Source organism: Papaver somniferum, chromosome 11 (assembly GCF_003573695.1).
Source record: "Papaver somniferum cultivar HN1 chromosome 11, ASM357369v1, whole genome shotgun sequence".
NCBI lineage: Eukaryota > Viridiplantae > Streptophyta > Magnoliopsida > Ranunculales > Papaveraceae > Papaver > Papaver somniferum.
In genome coordinates, this window is record NC_039368.1 from 25,506,495 (window position 1) to 25,529,209 (window position 22,715).

The 22,715-nt window shown below is 36.6% G+C and overlaps 1 pseudogene; it reads right to left on the reverse strand.

The window, feature by feature from the left end:
- Positions 1-17,937: 17,937 nt before the first annotated feature.
- LOC113321547 lies at positions 17,938-22,715 on the reverse strand (annotated as a pseudogene).

The window sequence follows — 22,715 nt, forward strand, 5'->3', positions numbered from 1 at the left end:
ACACCTACATATAACAAAAGATATAATAATAGTTTTAGATTCGCATAACCTAAAACTTGAAGAGTGTACAGGAAAGTACACATTTAATCGAAGGCAAAAATCAAATAACAGTAAACTTAAAATCAAAACTACTCCATCGATTAATCGAAGATATAAGCTTCAGAATCTTACTAGAACACATAATTGAATAAACCAAAAGCATATGATGCAATATCAGTTCGATTTCATATCATGCATCATAACACCAAACACCAAAAAACAGTAATCAAAATCATTTAACGAAAATCAAAAGCTAAAATATAACAAAAATAAAATCAATAACATACAAACAATAAGATGTCACAGATTGAATTCATATCATCAACTGATAAAATCAAAAAAAAAATATCAGAAAAGAGATTCAACGATGAAGCAAAAACAGAACTAACCTGAAGTTGAATTCCGTTAAATATCAGGAACGATGAAATCCAACCTAACCTCTATGAATCTGTCTAAAACTGTTAAATCGCTGAAACTGAAGTTGAATTCTGGATCGACTGAAATCTATCGTGAATTCAAATCTGAGATCAAAAATAATCGCGTAACTACATTTTACCAGTAACCTGAAGTTGAATCGCAACCAAAATTCTCTCTGAAACTGTTAAATCGCCTACGAATTTCTTCTCTGCCCGACTCCCTGTTTTGAATTCATGTTTGAGATCTGAAATTTTTGATTTCAAATCCTCGTTTTATGTCTCAAGGGTAGTTACGGGATAGTGGAAATACAGGAAAATCGGGATCGGTCACAATTTTGGACTAATTCGTCCATATTTGGATTAAATTCTTTGAGACGGGGATTTTTTGGACTAGTGAGTACTAAGCCTGAGATGAGTGGACTAAAGCGTCCCAAGTCCAGTAACTTTGGGACTAAACGTCAATTTCTAAGGTAAATATGCACCATGGGACGAAGAAAAGCAGCAGCGCTGGCATGCTAATGTTGGCACATGAACGGTAACTATGGACACCAACACCGTCTTTTCATCGATGGGATATATGTGCTGGTTTAGTATACACCACCGATAAGAGAAGAACCAGTGTTGGGAATATAGTAATGCGGGTTCAATATAGACCAACGATAAAGGAGATCAAATGTTGGGATGATGGGAATGGTGGTGTTATATATGCACCAGCGATGAAAGGCCCCAGCCCTGGCTTGCTAGTGCTGGGATGATGATATTGATCCCGGTGCAATATGCACCACCAATATGAAACCCAGTGCTAACATTGAGATGATGTTGGTGATGCCGGTGCAATATGCACCATCAATGAAGTGATCCAGTGTTGGAGAATCGATGACACGGATATCACGACCATTGACACTTTGTTTTATGTTATGGTCGTATAATTCGCAGCATTTGCACTTGCATTTGTCGTTGCACATGTATTTTTTGCATTGAGCCACGGAGTACAGTATTATCAAATACCTAGGAATTCATCTATAGAATTGCTGCATTCGGGATTGATTCAAATTGCGATATACTAGTGGGTAATTCATCTAGGAGCTTGATAATTCTTTGAGGATAACATTTGAAAGAATGCAACAACCATCACCGTATGTGATAACACTCAAAAATCTCCCTCCTAAAAACCAAAAATCCTCTCAACGAAAGAAGGAGCTGGTCTTAGCAGATCATCTCTATCTCTTATTCAATCTCAGCTTTATCTTATTATATCTTTGCCTTTTCGGCTTTTAGTTTTTAGTTTGGATTTGTTTCAAATCTTAACTGATAGTTCTTCCTTGCTCTAGGTTTTAGTTGTTAACTTGTTTTTCTTTTTAAGGTTTCAATACTAAGGTTTACTAATAAGTTTCTTATTTTCAGGCGTTGTAATCACGATCGATGAAGGTAACTAAGATGATAGATGGAAAAAAATCAAACAGATCTACAATATTAGGAACAAGGGCTTTACCAAAGATACCAGCAGAAAGAATTTATCCAAAGCACCAACAAAAACTCATACTTGATTCCAATAAAGATTCAGACTGAGCCTGACCAATTCAGACCTAAATAATTGATTCCGATTATCCGTGTTACCTTTGCTTATTTATTTTTTTTGAAAAAAAACCTTGAGAAATGGTCGGATCTATAGACCATAACCTCTCTGCTAATAGTAGAGTTTTTATATGATTTGGGTGTGCTACTTTTAACCCAAACCAAATCATTTAAACTTTTCATGTTACTGTTACCATTAAATCTCCGGAATCGTCAAGGCATGGTTAGATCTCTAATCAAATCAAGGTCTGTAGCTATTATGTTAGGTGTTCTAGATGTGGTTGTTGTTTGTTTGATCCTTTAGAACTTCTGGAAATTGTAAACCCAGTTGTAAACCGAGTCAGTACTGTAGCGACTTCTATAACCGTTCCTCATGTCAAATCGGGTAATTGTCAATAAATATAATTAAGGTTTTTTGAGAAAAAAGAAAGAAAGAATGCAAAAACCATCACTATCACTTTGAGTATCAATGAGTAAATACATTAACATATATATGGTATTCAAAATATGTATTATATCTTTGGTGCCTTCAGAGGGAACTTTGAAAATTTTGACCATGGTTTCATCATCAAAAGTTGTTGTGAAGAGGTTATAGGTGCTAAATGTGGAGGATTGAGACTGGCTTCCAATGTTATTGATGGGAGCATGGTAGTGATTGAAGCATTGGAATTCATGGGCTTTTATAAACGATAATGGGCGTTTGTTGCTCTCTGGAACTGTATAGATAGTGCAAAGAAGATGGTATAAGATTATTGATATGATTTCCTTTCTGAAATTCAGACATGGTTATGGAGAGATAAACTTTCCAGAAAATAAATTGACAAAAAAATGAGTTGATACAGACAAAGGTCAGATGCGTAACTTTTACTTGAAACTTTCTTTTAATTACAAGGTAGAATGGTCATCTAAGAGATATTAATTTTATATTATGCTAATTGAGTCTGTACCTACTTATTTTATTGGTTTTGCTGGCTTTGGTCTTGCAGTGTTTATTTAAGGTTATAAGTTTCGATATTCATTTCGGTAATATATTTTAATGATTTAGCAAACAAAAAAAAAACTAACTAGCACTTGGTTTTGTAATCCAAAATTCCAACCTAAAACCTTTATATTATAGTAGAGAGGGTTCCATGGACAATCTTGTATGGACATTATCATACAAACTTTGATCTAATTTTTCTTTAAAGTCCAAACGACAGTGAATTTGAAGCTAATATTTTGGTAATATGTTTTTCTTGTGAAACTCAAATAATCATATAATAAATGATCATAATCTGAGACGTGTAAAACCATCGTCTAATTAACAGCTGAGACGTGTAAATCAACCATTAAAAATTAACAGCTGAAATTAAATTTTCTTTTATAGTCTCTTTGAAGGGGTGTTTCTTTTCTTCGGTCGGCCCTCCCCACCATGACATCGGTGTTTTGATAGTTAAGCAAAAAAAAAAAAAAAACTAACTAGCACTTGGTTTTGTAATCCAAAATTCAAACATAATTTTTTTTTTCTATTGTAGTCTGTAATTAGTTTTTGAACAAAAGTGAAAATCAACATAAAACTTTGGCCCAACTTGGTATATGTTACCGCTTGGTATGAAATCATCGGCCGCTAAATGAGAAATTATTCGTTCAATCACAAGAAAATTAATTGTCTGTTGAGATTACTAGTATAGAAAACAAAGAGACTAATTAAACATCCAAAAAATTCATTCAAACTAGTGTGAAAGATAGAAAAGTAGAGAAAGAAAAGGAGAATTCTTATTTAATATGTGTAGAATAAACAAATATTACATCCTCTATTTATATGGCTAGACACAAGGGCATCCCGGTATACACGTTTATAATACTCCCCCTGATGACCACTGTGTCTAAGTCAATATAATATGTTGGACACGCATATGCTACCTCATTAAAACCTTGACAAATAAACCCAGTGGGACTAACCTTGACGAAGGTAAGAGTACAACGCGCTTAAGTCATAATGATGCTCCTCCTGATGGATACTTCAGCGAAATCTTGGCCTACAAATATTTAAATCGACGCATTTCAATCTTGTGAACTAATTTCTTGAATGTAGAAGTTCGTTAAGCTTTAATGAAGAAGTCTGCTAGATTGTGATCTGAACGTACTTGTTGGATATTAATCACACCATCATTCTGTAGATCATGTGAGAAAAAGAACTTCAGACTGATGTGCTTTATTCGATCACCTTTGATGAATCCTTCCTTTAGTTGGGTAATGCAAGCAGTATTGTCTTCGTATAATATTGTTGGTGAATCTTTAGTTGAAGGAAGTCCAAATGATTAATATGATGTATTACTGACCTTAACCAGACGCTCTCATGGCTTGCTTCATGGATTGCTAGTAGTTCAGAATGGTTTGTATATGTTGATGAAATTGTTTGCTTCTCTGACCGCCAAGATATAGTTGTATCCCCATAAGTAAACAAATACCCGGTTTGTGATCGTCCTTTGTGTGGATCTGAAAGATAACCTCCATCTGTGTACCCAATGATTTTTGATTTATATTGATAAGGTTAAAATAGACCTAAATCAATAGTGCCACTATGATATAAGTTCTTGATTTAATTTCAGTGTCTTCGAGTTAGAGCAGAACAATATCTAGCTAACAGATTAACTGAAAATGCAATATCTGGCCTTGTGCAATTTGCAAGATACATAAGAGCACCAATTGCACTTAGTTATGGCACTTCCGGACCAAGAAGTTCTTCACCATCTTCTTTAGGTCGAAATGGGTCTTTATTCACGTCAAGTGATCTCACAACCATAGGGGAACTCAGTGGATGTGCTTTGTCCATATAAAATCTTTTTAAGACTTTTTCTGTGTAAGTAAATTGATGGACAAATATCCCATGTGAGACATGCTCAATTTGTAAACCAAGACAATACTTAGTTTTAACAAGATCTGTCATCTCAAATTCCTTCTGCAAGTAAGCAGCAGTTTCAGTGAGTTCTTTTAGAGTTCCAACAAGATTTAGATCATCAACGTATACTGCAATAATAGCAAACCCATAATTGGATTTCTTAATAAAAACACATGGACAAATAGCATTATTCACTAAGGCGATTATACCACATTCTTCCATATTGCTTTAGTCCATATAAGGCTCTTTGAAGTTTTATTGAGTATACACTACGATCTTTGGACTTGTCTACTTCAGGCATACGAAATCCCTCGGGAAGTTCATATAAATGTCACTATCAAGTGATCCATAAAGATAAGTTGTAACTACATCCATAAGACGCATTTCAAGCTTTTCTGAAGCTACCAAACTAATAAGTAACCGGAATGTGATGGCATCCATCACCGAAGAATAAGTTTCTTGATAATCAATACCTGGTCTTTGTGAAAAACCTTGTGCAACGAGTCGATCTTTATATCTCACAATTTCATTTTTCTCGTTACGCTTTCGTAGGAATACCCATTTATATCCGACAGCTTTTACATTTTCAGGAGTTACAACAATAGGACAAAGAACTCCACGTTTTACTAATGAGTTGTACTCTGCTTAGATTGCAACGTCCCACTTAGGCCAATCTTTTCTATGTCGACATTCTTCGATAGATTGTGGTTCAGGATCATCAATATTTCAATGACATCCAAAGCAACAGTAAAAGCGAATTTACTATCAGGAATAATTGTATTTGTATCCTAGTTTTGTCTTGTACCAACATAGTTTATAGAGATCTCGTTGTTTTGATGCATGTGCATCTTTAGGTGCAACTAGTTCATTAGTATTAGATTGATCAAAGATTTCCGATATAATGTCTTTTTCTGGAATGCCACATTTTGATTTTTTTTCCGCAGAACTGAATCTTTTGCACCAAGAGGTCTTCCAGGACACTTTAAGCATGTTTTGGACTTATCATGATGTCCATATGGGATATTGACTCTCGCTGGAGTATTTGCAGCAGGTATATGTGATTTTGTTACCCTACCTGTATCAGTAAATGCATCAGGCATTGGATTTGCAATATTTTGCAAATGTATGATTCTTTGAATCTCAAGGTCATATTGTTTTGTACGAGGATTAAAGTGGGATAATGATGGTGTATTCCATGAAATTTCACGGTGTTCCTCAAGTTTTGGCTTTTCTCTCCCCTAAAGACGGGAAATTTGACTCATCAAATTGGCAAGCAGCAAATCTTGCTTTAAAAGCATCTCATGTTTGAGGTTCTAAAGAACGTATGATCGAAGGAGAGTCATAGCCAACATATATGCCGAGTCTACGTTGAGGACTCATTTTCGCTCTTTGTGGTGGATCAATGGGAACATACACAACACAACCAAAAGTTCGAAGATGATATATATTTGGTTGATGCCCATATACGAGTTGTACATGTGAATGTTTTTGATAGCTGGTTGGTCTTATAAGGACCAGTGCTGCAGCATGTAATGTTGCATGACCCCATGCTGAAAATGGCAAGTTAGACCTTAGTATTAATGGTCGGGCAATTAGTTGTAAGCGCTTAATAAATAATTCCACTAAGCCATTTTGAGTGTGCACGTGAGCGATGGAGTGTTCGACATCGATGCCAATTGACATGCAATAATCATTAAATATTTTAAAGGTAAATTCACCAACATTATCAAGACGAATAGTTTTAATAGGAAAATCTGGAAACTGAGCTCGTAGCTTAACAATTTGTGCAAGAAGTCTTGCAATTGCAACAATACGATTCGAAAGCAAACACGTGACCATCGTGTTGAAGCATCAATAAGAACCATAAAATAACGAAATTAGGCCATCGTGTTGAAGCATCGTGTTGAAGCATCAATAAGAACCTAATTTTCGTGTTGAAGCATCAATAAGAACCTAATTTTTATCAATGATGGCCTAATAATCAATTTTCCTTGATAACAAGCGATGCATGGACAATCATTAAATGATAAGACTTTTAGTCTATTTAGAGGATTTTCATATGAGTTTTCAATAACTCGACGCATCATAGTTGATCTTGGATGACCCAAACATTCATGCCTAAGTTTAAAAACACCGGGATCAGAAGTCTTAGGATGACTCACAACATGTGATTCAATTAGGATAGCGTGATATAATCTAGAAGACAAAGATGGAAGCTTTTCTAAGACTTGTTTCTTACCTGAGACAATGGCAGTAATGCATATATACTCTTTGTTAGCGTCGTTTGTCGTCTCAATATGATACCCATTAAGACGAATGTCTTTAAAACTCAACAAGTTGCGTTTAGATCTTGTTGGAAATAAGGCATATTAGACATGGATTTTTGTACCATTAGGGAGCATTATTAATGCTTTTCCATGTCCCTAAACAAGATTAGAAGTACCTGAAATTGTAGTAACATTGGACGTAGCTAATGTTAAATGGGACCTTTTGCTACGAAAAATTGTGTGCGTTGTTGCACCGTCAACAAAACATATATCTTCGGCACTTATTTTCGACTTTCCATTAGCAATATCCATATCTCGATTAGTTTGTAGAGCAACAGGCTGATTACGTAGTGTGAAAGATAGAAAAGTAGAGAAAGAAAAGGAGAATTCTTATTCAATGTGTAGAATAAACAAAGATTACAGCCTCTATTTATATGGCTAGACACAAGGACATCCCGGTAATAAACGAGATTTGCCCTAGATATTATTAACTAACCATCTCACTGAAATGGTGATAATATATTAACCGAGAAATTATCTCGTCAAAAATCCCGTATGAAATGATGATGGTCATGGGACCTGTAGTTTTTCTTTTCTTTTCTTTTTAATAAAATTGAATTTGTTGATTATGATAAACTATTGATACATTCAGTTTGTAGAGTTTCTCTGAACTCCGAGGGATATACTGACCATCTCACTCTGATTAGATTATTAATTCTTACATGTTTAGCCATTTTATCTGCCACTACATTACAAACTCTATTAACATATACACACGACCATTGAGAGTTTTTTTCCCCATCTAAGTTAAACACCAACTATTATACATTCATCTTGCCAATGAGGATCTAGTTGTAGTTGTTGTAAGAGCTTCACTACGTGCAAGTTGTTGTTCTCAAAGATTAACTTCTTATAACCAGGGACAGGCCTAGCAAAGGGCTAAAGGAGGCTATAGCCCGTCCCTAATTTTTGGGTAATTTTTTTTTAATATGGAAATTTTGGTTAAATTTTATGTTTATCCCACCTATTTGCTGTATTTAGCTAAATGTATACGATTTTTAGCCCATATTATGAGGTGACTAAAATTGAAGTCATGTTTAAAGTAAATAATCTTCTTCCACTCACTACCTTTTTAATCCTATTTTCTTCTGTTTTGGTAGTTATTTGTGTTCCTTTTAACTTTTATTTCCCTATCTATTTAGTATTGTACGGGTGGATTACTATTTGTCCACTAATTATGTGATGTATTCCAAAAGAAAATGTCCCGGCTTTCGCCCGCATTATCGACTACTACAATTCAGCCCTACCCAAGGAAGAATCCTGAGTCCGTCCTTGTTTATAACGAAGTTGATTCGCCCACTGCATAGCATGTAAGAAGCCCCACGTAGTTTTCTTCTTCTTTTTTCGAGATAAATTCACAACACCCGCAATACAAGAACGATATTCGTCAAAATGCACCACAACTTCGAAGGCTAATTATCATTCACGATCCAAATTAGGGCTGCACATGGGTCGGGTTGGGTCGGGTTTGGTCTCACCCACCACCCGACCCACTGCTGGTGGGTGATTGAACTTTTCACCCGCAACCGACCCACCATAACAATGGGTCGCTTTTCACCCGACCCACAATAAGGCGGGTTGGGTCGGGTCGGGTGGTGGGTTACCCGTCATAACTTGCAAATTACTTGTATCATGATTCATGAAGAATTACAGAATTCAAGTGTAGAAAATTAAAGTTACTTAAAAATGAAGGAGACAAATATTTTCCATAAACTTCTTTGTTAACACCTAATTTACTACTAGGGGTGGATAAACCATTTCCGACGAGGCATGCTGATCAGCTGATGAAGCAGCCATTAATCAATTTAGGGAAGAAGAGTCTCCGTGACTCTGTTTCTGAGAAGGAGAGAAGAATAGGCCGAAGTGATAGGTGTGGGCTGCGAGTGCGATGCTTAGTTAGGGTTAGGTATTTTATTTTTTCAATCCAATGGCTGAAATTCATTCTAGGATAGAAAATCTAAGGGCTAGCATGCTAGGGAATATTGGGCGGGTTGGTGGGTCGGTTCGGGTGAAGGAAGTTCCTACCCGCAACCGACCCAACATACGGTGGGTTTTCACGTGCCTCACCCATAGTCGACCCATACTTAGATGGGTCGGTTCGGGTACGGGTATTTTTGACGGGCGTGGGTCGGATCGACGGGTCGAGTCGGTTATGTGCAGCCCTAATCCAAATGCTAAGATGGGCTCTCCATCTACCATTAAATCCTTTACGGAATTCTTAACAAAATTAACCCGGTTAGTCTAGAATCATTTCCTTTTCGAAACATGAGAACTATAAAATCCGAAAACTACATATGAAAGCGAAAACAAGTACCCAAAGAACAAATTTATAAGACTTACGGGGTCGACGGGTGGACCATTTCAACATTCAATGATTTTTGTAATCGTGGGAGAAACCAAATCATTAGAGCAACTGCAGTGGTGCGAGTATAACCAAAGATCAAAGACCAAAAAAAACGATTAAATTTGAGTTTAGTCTGGTGTGTGACGCTACGGGTGGAAGACTAAATTTGATCGCGCGTAAAACAGTTTTACGCATGAAGACGGGCGGAAGTATTAGTTACGTTTCATTTCTGGGCGGAATTATAAATTACGTTTCAAACGGGCGTAAATATAAATCACGTTTGTTATCAAGCGTAAATAAAAATTACGTTTGGTAAGGGGCGGAATCTTAAATTCCGCCCGTTGATCAGACGGATTCCAAATGACCGCTTGAAGAAACGTAAATCTAAATTCCGTCCGAGTTAAACACGGTCACACAGCACGTGTGAGATCAGACGGGCGGAATTTTGGTGTCCGCGTGATGAGTTTTACGGACGGACATGTTCTGTCCGCGTGATGAATTTGTCAGGCGTAAAAAATTATTACGCCTGAGACGGGCGTAACCAAAATTTCCGTTTCATTAGGGTTTAGGGTTATGGCGAGGTTTCCTGTCCGTCCGATCAAATCGGGCGTAATCTTAATGAACCGCACCTTCCACCAATACCGCCTCTCCTTCCCAACCACAACCCATCTCTTCTACACGAGGCTTCTTCTTCTCAGTTCATTTTCTTTCTTCCACAGTTCATACACAGTTCATATTCTTGTTTGCTTCACGGCTCCTCTTCAGTTCATATTCTTCTTCTCCATTCCCATCTACCAACCGTACAGATACCCTAAAAACTCCACAAAAACCCTAAAAACTCCATTATAAGGTATGTATTTTCTACTTTCTTTATTCAATTTGTGTAATAATAATATCATGTATTGTATTTTTTGTTCGAATTTATTTCAATTTGTGTAATAATATGCGCAGGTAATGTATTTTTTATTCGAATTTTTTTAGGGTTTTTACGTTGAAAATTGAATCAGACTTTATATCATATTGGGTTAATCAAATCTTATTAAAATTGGGTTAATCGTAATTTAATTTAATTTTTTGTTTTATTTAATAGTTATAAATATTAATAATTGGATAATTATTTTTTGTTAATTTAGTTATGTGATTTAATTTAATATATTTTTTTTGTTAATTTAATTTCGTAATTTAATTTATTTTTTTGTTAATTATAAATAGTTATAAATATAGTTAATTGGATAATTATTTTTTGTTAATTTAGTTAGTCGTTTTTAATTTATCTTTTTGTTAATTTAGTTTCGTATTTTAATTGAATTTTTAATTATAAATAGTTATAAATATAGTTAATTGGATAATTATTTTTTTGGTTAAATTTATGTTTATGGAATTTTATGATGTTGAAATTTTGTTCGGTTAAATTTATGTCTATTATGGTTCGTGGATTGGTCTTTTAATTATGAAATTGTATTTAACATGTTTGTGCGTAGAATGAACAAGTTTATATCGAGGTTTAGTGGTCGCCAAAAGACCAACAAGAGACAAAAATCTACCGAAGCTGATTACAACTTAATCTCTACCGGTCAAATTGAGGAGGTCGACGTCCCCGGGTTAGGGAGGTTTCCTATAGTGGAAGATGATAAGCCGCACGCTACTGAAGACATTACATTTTCAGACGCACCAACATTTAAGTTTAAACATCGTGGATGTCTGGCATCGGTAATTCATTATTATAAATTTATTTCAATACATTGTCCTAGAGTTAAATATTTGATTGAAAAAGCGGGGTGGGAAAAATTGTTGAACATAGAGTGTAACGTTACCCAACATGCCGTTGTTGATTATATTGTTGAGAGGTTTTGGGATACAACCAACACGTTCCATTTTCCATTTGGTGAGATGGGGTTCACGCCATTAGATTGGGTCATGTTAACTGGACTGAGTATCGGTGATGGTTATGTAGTTCCGTATGATTCGAGCCTATACCAATTTGACTATGTCCGTGAGAAGATTTTTCCGGATATCACACAGGGAACAAGAGGCGCGTCGTGGATATCAAACTCAATTACAATTACATATTTAAGCTCATACTTCAAAGAAGATAAGTTGGTGGCGGCTAATGAAGATTCTCTCCTCGCCCATAGAATAGCAATTGCCTTTTTTATGTATGTTTTGGGTCAATTTTTCTTTCCTAATGCAAAGAACTATATTGATGCTGGATGGTTAGCTGCTTTCGAAGAAATTGATAAAATACAAGACCTTGACTGGGGCGGTAGTGCCTTTTCGAGATTGTATGCAGGTCTCCGACAAGCTTGTAGGAAACAACAGAAGGCACTAAGCGGGCCCTTCCAAATATTAGAGGTATTTTGGTAATCGATTTTATTTTAATTTTCAACGTAAAGTATATTTTCATTTAAGTTTATTTCCTTGGATATATTAATTTGATTCATTAATTTTATGGACTAGTTTTGGGGGTATGAATACCTAGGCATATGTCGACCAGACATCTCAATGAACGGTAATGAACAGAAATGGCCTGTAATTTCCAGATGGAATGGAAGGAGGTGTCAGAATGATATTATTCGTTGTAGGATTTTACTGAATCAGCTGACGATTGACCAAGTGACATGGCACCCATGGGAATCATACACCGACGTCCTCAGTTCTGAGATGGGAAAGTCTGCTAGGAAGCTGTCGGACTCGAGATGGATATTTTCTTGGAATGGCGTTGTGAGTTAGACATGATTTTTTATATTATATCATTAATATTAATCGTCAATAACATAGTTTTTTATTTTTCGTTATTTATCTAATTAATAACGTACTCACTACAATTATATTCCTTTTTTGGTTATACAGCATAATGTTTATTTAGGAGAAAGATGTTGGAGGCAAAACCATCCCTCGTTTGTGTTCCCATGAGACTACATGTAATTATTGGGCATTTGGGTGATGACCAAGCAAAACTCCTGCTAGCGGACGGTTTTGTTGATGCAACCGAGGTGGTGCAAGTTGTGCAGTATGAAGTATATTTAGAGTATTGGAAAAAGGTTACTAATTTCAGAAAATATGTGACACATCCTGATTGGGAGGTCCAAACATTTGGGTACAGCGGTGACTTCTATTCTACCGAACTTGGAAAACCAGATGAACATGTTCTTATTCCACCGCAACAACAATTATCGCCCGTAAGTGTTCGTTCAACTTTACATTGCTTATTTCAAAAAAAAAAAAAAATCTCATCTATCTCATTTTTTCATGACAGGGCGATAGTTATGCATTATTCCAAGAATATGCTGATTTTACTAAACAATTTCGAGATTTTACATTACGAGAAACGAAAGATAGGATGGAGTGTCTATTAGCGAAAGATGAACTTATAGGAAACCAGAATAATAAGATCACGGAATTGGAGTATCAACTGTCTCTTTTCCGAACGCCACACACCATCCAACCTTCCATTGGATTCGGCGCCTTTTCCCCCACATTGCCCCCACAAGTGTGGAGTTCTATGAGTCAAGGATCATCTTCAACGTCCTCGGTCAGGCCCATTCCGAGAACGGCTTTTATCCCACCGCGATCGGCACCTCCGGATACGGGAAATGTTTAGCCGGTGATGACTATTTATATGGTTTAGCTTTGAATTTATTATGTTATTTATCTTTGTTATGTGTAGTCATACTAGACATTTATTATGTTATTTATCTTTGTTATGTGTAGTCCGTGAGTAGTCATTTCAATAGGCAATCAAATTTCAGCGAGTAGTCATTTCAATAGGCAATCAAATTTCAGCGAGTAGTCATTTCAACGAGTAGTCATTTCAATAGGCAATCAAATTTCAGCGAGTAGTCATTTCAATAGGCAATCAAATTTCAGCGAGTAGTCAGTTCAATACTTTATCAAATTTCACCGACTAGTCATTTCAATACGACAAACACCTCACTGACAAACAGTTTACAAAATTTGTCAAATACTTTATGTTATTTTATTTATTAAAGTAAGATGTTACAAAATGGAAGCATGTGATCTCCGTCACTCACTCTATAAATACCAACACACCTCTTTTTACAATCACACACTTATTCTGATTCGCATAGAATATGGAAGCATATGAGAATACCGCTCACTATTGTTCTTCTGTTTCATCTTCTTCTTCTTCTTCTAATAGTAGTTTTTATTCCTCGGATGATGATTCAATAGCAATTATGCAAAATAACATGGCCGTTAGTATGGGAGTCCTTGTTACCAATTCTAAATGGCCTCAAACTCGTATCAAAATACCAAGAGATCGTGAGACTGGTGCTGAACTTCTGTGGAACGACTATTTTTCTCCGTATCCAAACCAACCACCTAATGTTTTTCGCAGAAGATTCAGGATGCGTCGACAATTGTTTAACAGAATAGTGGAAGGTGTTACAGCCGAAGACAGATATTTTGTGCAAAGGCCCGATGCGTGTGGAGTTTTAGGATTAAACCCTCATCAAAAAGTAACTGCAGCGGTGCGAATGTTAGCTTATGGATGTGCGGCAGATGCAATAGACGAGTACTTACGCATAGGCGAAACCACGGTGTTGGAAGCAACTCGGAGGTTCTGCAAGTCGATTGTCAATGTGTATGGGAAAGAATATTTGCGTGAACCTACGGCTGGTGATGTTGAGTTGTTGCTCAACCAAAACAAAGATAGAGGATTTCCAGGGATGATAGGTAGCCTAGATTGCATGCATTGGAAATGGGATAAATGTCCGTCTGCCGAATCAGGGGCTTACACCGCGTATAAAGGGAGCGAAAGTATCGTGTTGGAGGCGGTGGTGTCGTATGATCTATGGTTTTGGCATGCATTTTTTGGTATGCCAGGCTCTAACAACGATATTAATGTGATGAACCGTTCATATGTTTTTCGAAGTCTGGTCACGGGAAAAGCACCACCGGTGAACTATGTGGTAAACGGTCATTCTTATGACATGCCGTATTATCTAGGTGATGGAATATATCCAGAAATTGCTACTATTATTATGGCGTTTAAACATCCGCTTGGTAGGAAAAAAGAGATATTTTCAGCGATGCAAGAGGGTGCAAGAAAAGACGTAGAGCGGGGATTTGGTGTACTTCAACAACAGTTTGGAATCATCAAACAACCTGCTAGAATGTGGAATCCAGATGTGCTTGCCTATATCATGAAAACGTGTATTATCTTACATAATATGATAGTCGAGGATGAGCGTCTACCCGGTGAATGGCCACATGTTTATGATCATCGTAGCAACCCGACACCGGTTAATATATTAAGAGGCAACAGTGAGGAGTTTTCCCAAATTAGAGCTGAGCAACGCCGACGTCATATGCGCAGCAAAGATAGGCATATTCGCTTGCGCGATGACTTAATCGAACATATATGGGCAGAATATGGGAATTAAAAGGTTGGAGACGAGGAAAAAATTGAAATTAAATGTTGTTTCCCATATGAAAAAATTATGTGATTTTATTTTAACGAATAATTTCGAAGAAATGTATTAACTCTATTTCATATACTCATCACTTGGTAAATTAAAGTAAGATGTTACAAAATAAGTTAAAGTTGATTAAATTAAATGAAGATAAAATTAAATCCCAAATATTACATAATAATACGACTAATGACAAAATTAATACATATTAAAACGTAAATAAACTACTAAAACTATTATCACTTATTATTAGACTTAATACTTAAGGTTCGAACTATCCCGTTTTGACGATTATAATTGGCTCCTTTTGTCCCGTACTATTAAAGCCTTTCGAAGTTCGAAGTACTCCTTTTGTACATGATCCAATTTGGAAAGATCCATCATCATGATGCGAAATTCATCGTCTGCGACCTCCTTGGCTATTTTAGCCGCATGCTCAGCTTGTTTTTGTGCAAACTCGGCCTTTTTTTTTCCATCTTGAATCTTGATTGTTCCCGGTAATGAGAATTGAAATTTTCTTGCTGTGTAATAATTATTCCCATCAATTCCTCTTGGCTGTTGGATTTCTCTCGCCCGGTTTTCTTCAATCGTTTAGCTGCTTTTTTTCCCATCTGACGAAGGTATGTATTCTCTATGTCTCCTTTATCTGTGTCGTTACCGGACTCGACTTGAGTGCCATCTTCCTCGGTATTCACGCTACTATCCAAATCGTGCGTCGTATCAAAAACAAAAGTCGATCGACGATTATATTTTATATTTTCTATGACAATTGGGTAGCACTCTTCGTGCCTAAATTTTCTTCCATGATTGCATTCCTTAAACCGTTTGTTTACTTCTTCGAGCTGTTAATGTTTTTAAAAACAATTAGGTTCATGGGCATCTCAATATTAGAAAATAATTGTTTCAAAACAGAGAGAATACTCACGGTCATTTCCGGACCCCATCCCGTATGATATTCACCTTCCACTTCCGCCTGTTTTGCCGAAAACAACGCCACTTCTTTACTTATTCCCTGAAATCGTTTTTGCCAGGAACTCCAAGACCGCTCTGGTTTATCCGGTAAATGAGCTTCAATATCATCCTTGATACGAGTCCACAACGCAATCTCTGATTGATCGGCTCCAACGCCGGGATCTTGAGATATTGATAAATGAATTTTACACATCGTGACATCTTCGATTGTCGTAAAATTTGGACCTCTTGCTATTCGTGGTGTTGACATTAAAAACGATTCGATGAAAATTTTCAAAATGATTTGAAATATGGAAAACTATTTTTTCTTCCTGATACTATTTTTTTCTTGCCGAATACAAATGAATGATATGAAAATGTGAAAGGAATTCATGTGGTATATATAGGTATAAAATAAACCCGTTATTAACATTCAATTTCAAACGTTCGAAAGATATAAATATCTTACCAACGGTCAAAAATCTGCTACGCAATCCAACGCCAACGTTCGAAAAATTTATCATTCTAACGTTCGAAAATTTCATTTCATGTTTCATAATTTTTCTCAGGCGTAAAAAAAAAGTCCGTTTGGGAGGGGCGGAATTTTGGTGTCCGCCCCAGACAGGCGGAAATTTAGTGTCCGCCCCGGACAGGCGGAAATCTGGTGTCCGCCCCAGACAGGCGGAAATTTGGTGTCCGCCTGGCAACGTGCGGAATTCTCCTGTCCGTCTCATCAGGCGTAAATTTATGTTACGCCCGCAACAAACGTAAATTTAAATTCCGCCCCACCAACATACGTAAATTTGGTTTACGCCCGTTAACAAGCGTAAATTTATGTTACGCCCAGCATCAAACGTAATTTAAGTTTAGCCCGACTATATCAGAATTTGGGATTTGGTCGCGACCATATTTGGTCTGGAATTTGATCTTTGGTCCAAATTTGATCTTTACTCTGTCCCACTGTGTTAGGATCTCATCCCATAAATTTGGTTATACTCGCCCACTGTGGATGCTCTTAGAGTGATTCCCTATATCAAAAATAATTAAAACTAGAAAGTGTAGTATTGAAATTATTCATCATAAGAAAGCTGTAATTTATCATTTTGTGAAGTGTCCAAATGGATAAATCAAAACTGTAAAGTGGGTTTTAAATAATGTACCGTTAACAAGAAGGCAACTGATGGAGGTAACAATCAGAAAAAGGTGTTGACGAACCTCATCCATGCAGAAAAGATTTTCCTTTCTGTGGTCTTCATATTTTCCCCTAAATATAGCAAAAACAATTACATATAAAGCTGGGCAAAAGGTAATTCTCAGTAACAAGCGAGAGAAAGAGAGATACAGATATGTTCATCAAGAAGATGTCAAATTTTCATTTGTCAGTTCGATTGCCAAAGGAGTCATGAAAGTGAAAGACGAGACAAGGTTTGTTGGTAATTGATGGGATTTTCTTCTGTAAAGTAAAATAGATAGGAAGCTAGCTGTATTGAAAGTGAAAAGATGGTTTGGTAGGTGATGTGTCCCTGTGGCTGGGGGGGTCTTTTTTTCCCTTTTCTTTTATCGTTGTTGTGATTTTCACTTTTTGGATGTTCATTCAAGAGCCTCTCGACTTACAAATCCAACGATTTAGCAGGAGCAAGCACTATGAAACATGTTTTCTTTCTATCCTGCCATTGTTGGGACTTATGTTTCGTTTGTTGCATGAGCAATTTCATCATCAGTCTTTTTAGAAGATGGATTTCCACGATCAAATTTCCTATTAGATTTCTATTGATATTTTCGGTTGCTCCTGTAAATACATGGCAATGGCAGTGGGGAGGTGACAGCAAAATGGGGAATGTATTTATTGCTTTACTATTGCTAATGTGTATAGTGTGGCGCACCTGTTTATCACAAATGTGTAAATGATTGTTTTGATTGCGTGGGGAATTTGAGGATGATCAGAAAAGGATTGATATTATATCAGATCTGCAAAAAAACATTCAAATTCTACATAAAAGTAAGGTTACATTTAAAGGGAGTACAAGCAGTTAAAACATTTTTCATCCTGAACAGAATTGTTCTCTAACAAATAACACACTATCCAATCGAAAAAGGATATACCACAAATGAATCTGATCACTAACTCCATTCTACCCAACCAAATCTTTTATTTAAGGGCATCTTCAGACAATATCCAGAGACCAAGATCTCTAGAATAAATTGACATCGTAGGGGATGGTAGAATTGACCTGGAGGCAAGCTGTGTTTATCCCTAGGTTGTGTGTCCGAGGAATCTGACATGTTGCCTGAGAATAGACTTGAGATATATACTTCATTCAAATATGTGATACATTTGAATATGGGATGGTCGAAACGACCTGATCACACTAGTTTTCATTATCTTTCTTCAGGCAGCAAATTCTCCCCCTCTCTCTCTCTCTCTCTCTCTCTCTCTCTATTCAATCATCCTGCATCCACATACAACACGTTAATACAGTTTTTTAACTAAAAAAATTTATGAAGATAATAACAAGACAACCTAAAAGTCGAGAGATGTAGCCACGTTATGCTACTTCTCCGACAAATCCAAGTTTTGGTTTTAACTCCAATAAAGACAGATTTTGAAACTGCCGAAATTGAGAAAGAAATAAGCATTGGCAGCAAACTGAAATATAGTTGTGAAGAGAAATGAAAAACCAAGATAATCTACCGACTCAAATCTCCAACGTTTTGAAGAGAAATGAAAACCAAGACTCGAATCTCCAACAGTAAATACGATACTACAAAGATTTACACTAAAATGCACTGCAGTTTCTTTATGAATGCTAGATGAGATTTACAACTACCATGCAGTTCTTTTAAAAATAGAAGAGAGAGGTTGGCGAAGTACATCATTACTATTGGTGTAAATTCAGCTAATCTTCAAGGCATCTCTGAACGCGTTGCTGGTACTATTTTGAAGGGCCTTTCCGAAAGGCCCTTCTTGCATCATCGCCACAAACTCACTATAATCGATGAGTCCATCCTAAAAATCAAATAACAAGAGATGATAAACATTTTCCTTCATTGGTTTAACGTAGATGAACATCATATATTATTATGTAAGACAGTTAACTCACATTGTTAGTATCAACTTCTCCAATCATATCTTCCAGGTGAACATCTCCCATACCGAACTCTTCACATGCCTGTTGAAGCTCATCTTTGGTGATAAACCCACTTCCATCTTTGTCAAAATAAGAGAAAGCTGCATACAAATGATCCTCTCTCTCGATTTTATTCAAATGAAGAGTTGCAGCTAAGAACTCGCCATAGTCTATTGTACCACTGCTGTCAATGTCAGCCTGCAATTTTCAGAGAGAAATCACTGTTACCAGAAAATCTAAGGCATATTTAAACATGAGGAAAATTAGATTCATAATACCAAGCACTAGTAGTAGGAATAACGGGCAGTTGAAGGTGATGCTGAATATGGTCACGAGGGAAATATATTTTCCCTTTTTTCATCCATTCAAATGGTGACGATTGTGACATTTTTGTCATATACTGTTGCTATTAGGTGACTATGTTGTAAGTATGTAACGAAATGATACTGTGATACTTACTGCTTGCATTAATTCATAAATTTCTGACTCTTTGAGCTTAGATCCCACCCTTTCCAACCCGGCTTTGAGTTCTTCAAACGTGATCTGCCCACTACCATCTGTGTCTATCATCATGAACATTTCTTTGAGGCCAGCAATTTCCTCTTTTGACAGCCTTTCAGCTATGACCTGCAAAGAATAACAACAGTTTGGAAACAAATAAATGGAATTTTCTCTTTCCTACATGGGCATGTTTGTAGTCCAAAGAACTTGAAGATGTTTTCATGTGGTTCGGATTTGTAGAATAGAAGACCACATCTAAAAGAAAGGTTAGCATTCATCAAGTGATTGATCTCATGGGAGAAACCCGCAACAATTAAAGTCCCATAGAGATGTTGAAGCATCATAATACTTACTCTAATAGCTATTTTCTTGAGCTTATTCATAGCAGAAAATTGCTTCAAGCGAGTAAGAACAGCAGAATCGAGAGGTTTATCAGGAGCTACTCCATCAACCTGGACCCAAGGGTGACCTGCCAAAAAAATTCGTTGTTACTTGTTAGCTTAACAGAAATAACCAATGACTTGGATTCATAAGTCCAGAAAGTGAAGTGTCAGTTCTCCAATCAACTACAAAATGTTTAATCGTTTGATTTCCACGCCACAAGTGGAAATTTTGAATTTCACTTAGTCCTTTGACATTGTTAGTCTGTATATGAGAAAATAACTGCCTCCCTGGTAAATTTATCAGGTACCTTACAGCCCTATACCTCTACGTATTGAAACTTATGTAGTGTCAGAGCAAAGTGCACTTACAAAGAACTTCATGTGCAGTTAATCGCTTTTTGGGGTCTCTTACAAGCATTTTCCTCACCAAATCTTTTGCACTTTCTGAGACACTAGGCCACGGGTCTGATTCAAAGTCAAGCTCACCTTTTAAACTTGTTCAAATATCCCCTGCTCGGTTTCTGAAACAGGAAAAATTTGGAAGATCACAAGACAGTTGCATTTTCACAGTTAGCTTAAAAAAAGAAAAGAAAAATCAGATGGTAGGAGACGCATGAAATTCTCACCATCCCAAAAAGGGGGAACACCACTTAGCAAAATGTAAATAATCACTCCTGCGCTCCAAACATCACATTCCGGGCCATAATATTTTCGTAACACTTCTGGGGCAACATAGTAAGGACTACCGACCACATCCGTAAATGTTTCCCCTGAAGAAGTGAACTCCAATTAGACATAGGACTAAATTTACAAAAGCAGGAGAGGTACAAAACATACCACTAACATCATCGAGTATCAAATGGTTTGAACCAACGGAAAAGGCAATTTTCAAGGTATTCCACCTACCAAAAAAAAAAAAATTCACCAACTAATAGCGATCTCTTTGTTCTGCGGTATAAATAGGACATATTCTTCATATCTAGAGGGAGGAAAAGAATGATTGTCTAAACTACATCCATTTCCTTGAGATTGGTTTGTTTGACTACTAAATACATATATTAAATGCTCCCTTGATCCCTAAACTACCAAATCTATATCTTTAGACTGAAAGAATAATTCTTTTCAATGTATTGTGAAGTAGTAGAGAATCAACAAACACAACTCAAAACAGCTAATGTGGAAAGAAGAAAGTCAGACACGTACCTGGTTTAAAGAATACTGATAGCCCAAAATCAATAGTTTTGAGTGGTGACTCCTCGCTTTGGTCGACAAAGAGAAAATTCTCTGGTTTCAGATCTCTATGCATAACACCCAAAGAATGGGCAGGCTTCCACTACACCAACTATAACCCTAGCAAGCTCAGCTGCTTTTTTCTCTGAATACTGACCCCTTTGAATAATCCTATCAAAAAGCTCTCCACCAGCACACAATTCCATAACAACATGAACTGCGACAGCATCCTCATAGGCACCCTTGATAGAAATAACATTCGGATGACCAGCCAAGTGATGCGTAATCTGGATTTCTCTTCTAACATCTTCTACATCCTCTTCTGTTGTCAGTTTTCTCTTTGCGATTGATTTACAAGCAAACTCTTTCCCTGATCCTTTCTCTAGACAATAAAATGTAGTGCCAAACTGGCCCTGCCCAAGTTTCCTCCCCAAACTATAAATCTCTTTAAGATTCTCAGTTTTTCTCTTCAAGACCGATTCCACCTGAAGTCCTACACTGGATACTCTCTTAATATGGTGAGGCTTCTTCTGTTTAGAAGGATCCCCTTTACTTTCATCTGATGTATCCGTCTTTGGTTTGGCAGACTCGTGTTTAGCTTCCTCCCCATTGATCATAACAGGTGCCGGCTTTCGATTGGTTTAGCAGCTTCCGATGATTTTCCAGCAGATGTATCCGTGTCCTTAGCTGCAGCGGCAGCTTTGGTATTTGCATCAGCATTGTCTTTGGCATTGGAATCAATATTCTTGCTTGATTCTCCTCCATTAGGAGGTGGAAGCATATCTTCATGTCCTCTAGATCGCCATACTGCAGCTGAAACTGTTTGCAGAAATCCATTTTTACCTATACTCGACGGTCCTACACAATTATTCCCCATCAAATAATAAAAATCTCAAAGACCTCCTTCTTGATTTCCAACATATATAAGCTGCCGTGCCGATGATTGCACCCTTAAACCAATAATAATAATGGCTCAAGTGATCTCCAAATTCCCGATAATAAACAACCCCAGCAGTTTTGGTATCCGAGGTATTTGTTTTGTTTTGAGAATCTCGACAGAGAATGAATAAAATAAACGCATAAATCACAAGTTTCAAAGAATTGCGTACAAAGATTCTCTAATCTAATTAAAAAAATAAAATGAAATTTGCAGTGGAAATGGATCTATAATTACCCTAAAATGTTGATACATAAATCCGGATCTTTATAAATCACAGGATTTTGATTCAAACCACCATAAACATAACAACAACAAAAAAATCTGCCAAAATTGCACCTTAGAAAAGAAAATATTGGAATTTCGGAATGAGAAAACGAATGAATTAAATATAGAGTGAGCAAGACAGTACCAGATCGATGTCTGTAAAAACAATGATGATACCAGCAGTTGTGAAGGAGAAGAAGAAGAAGATGAATCAATAATCTTTTTCTCTCTCTTGAATTTTTAGTTATTATGTTTGTCGTCTAAATTTGGATTCGATATCATTTGGAAAAAAAAACATTTT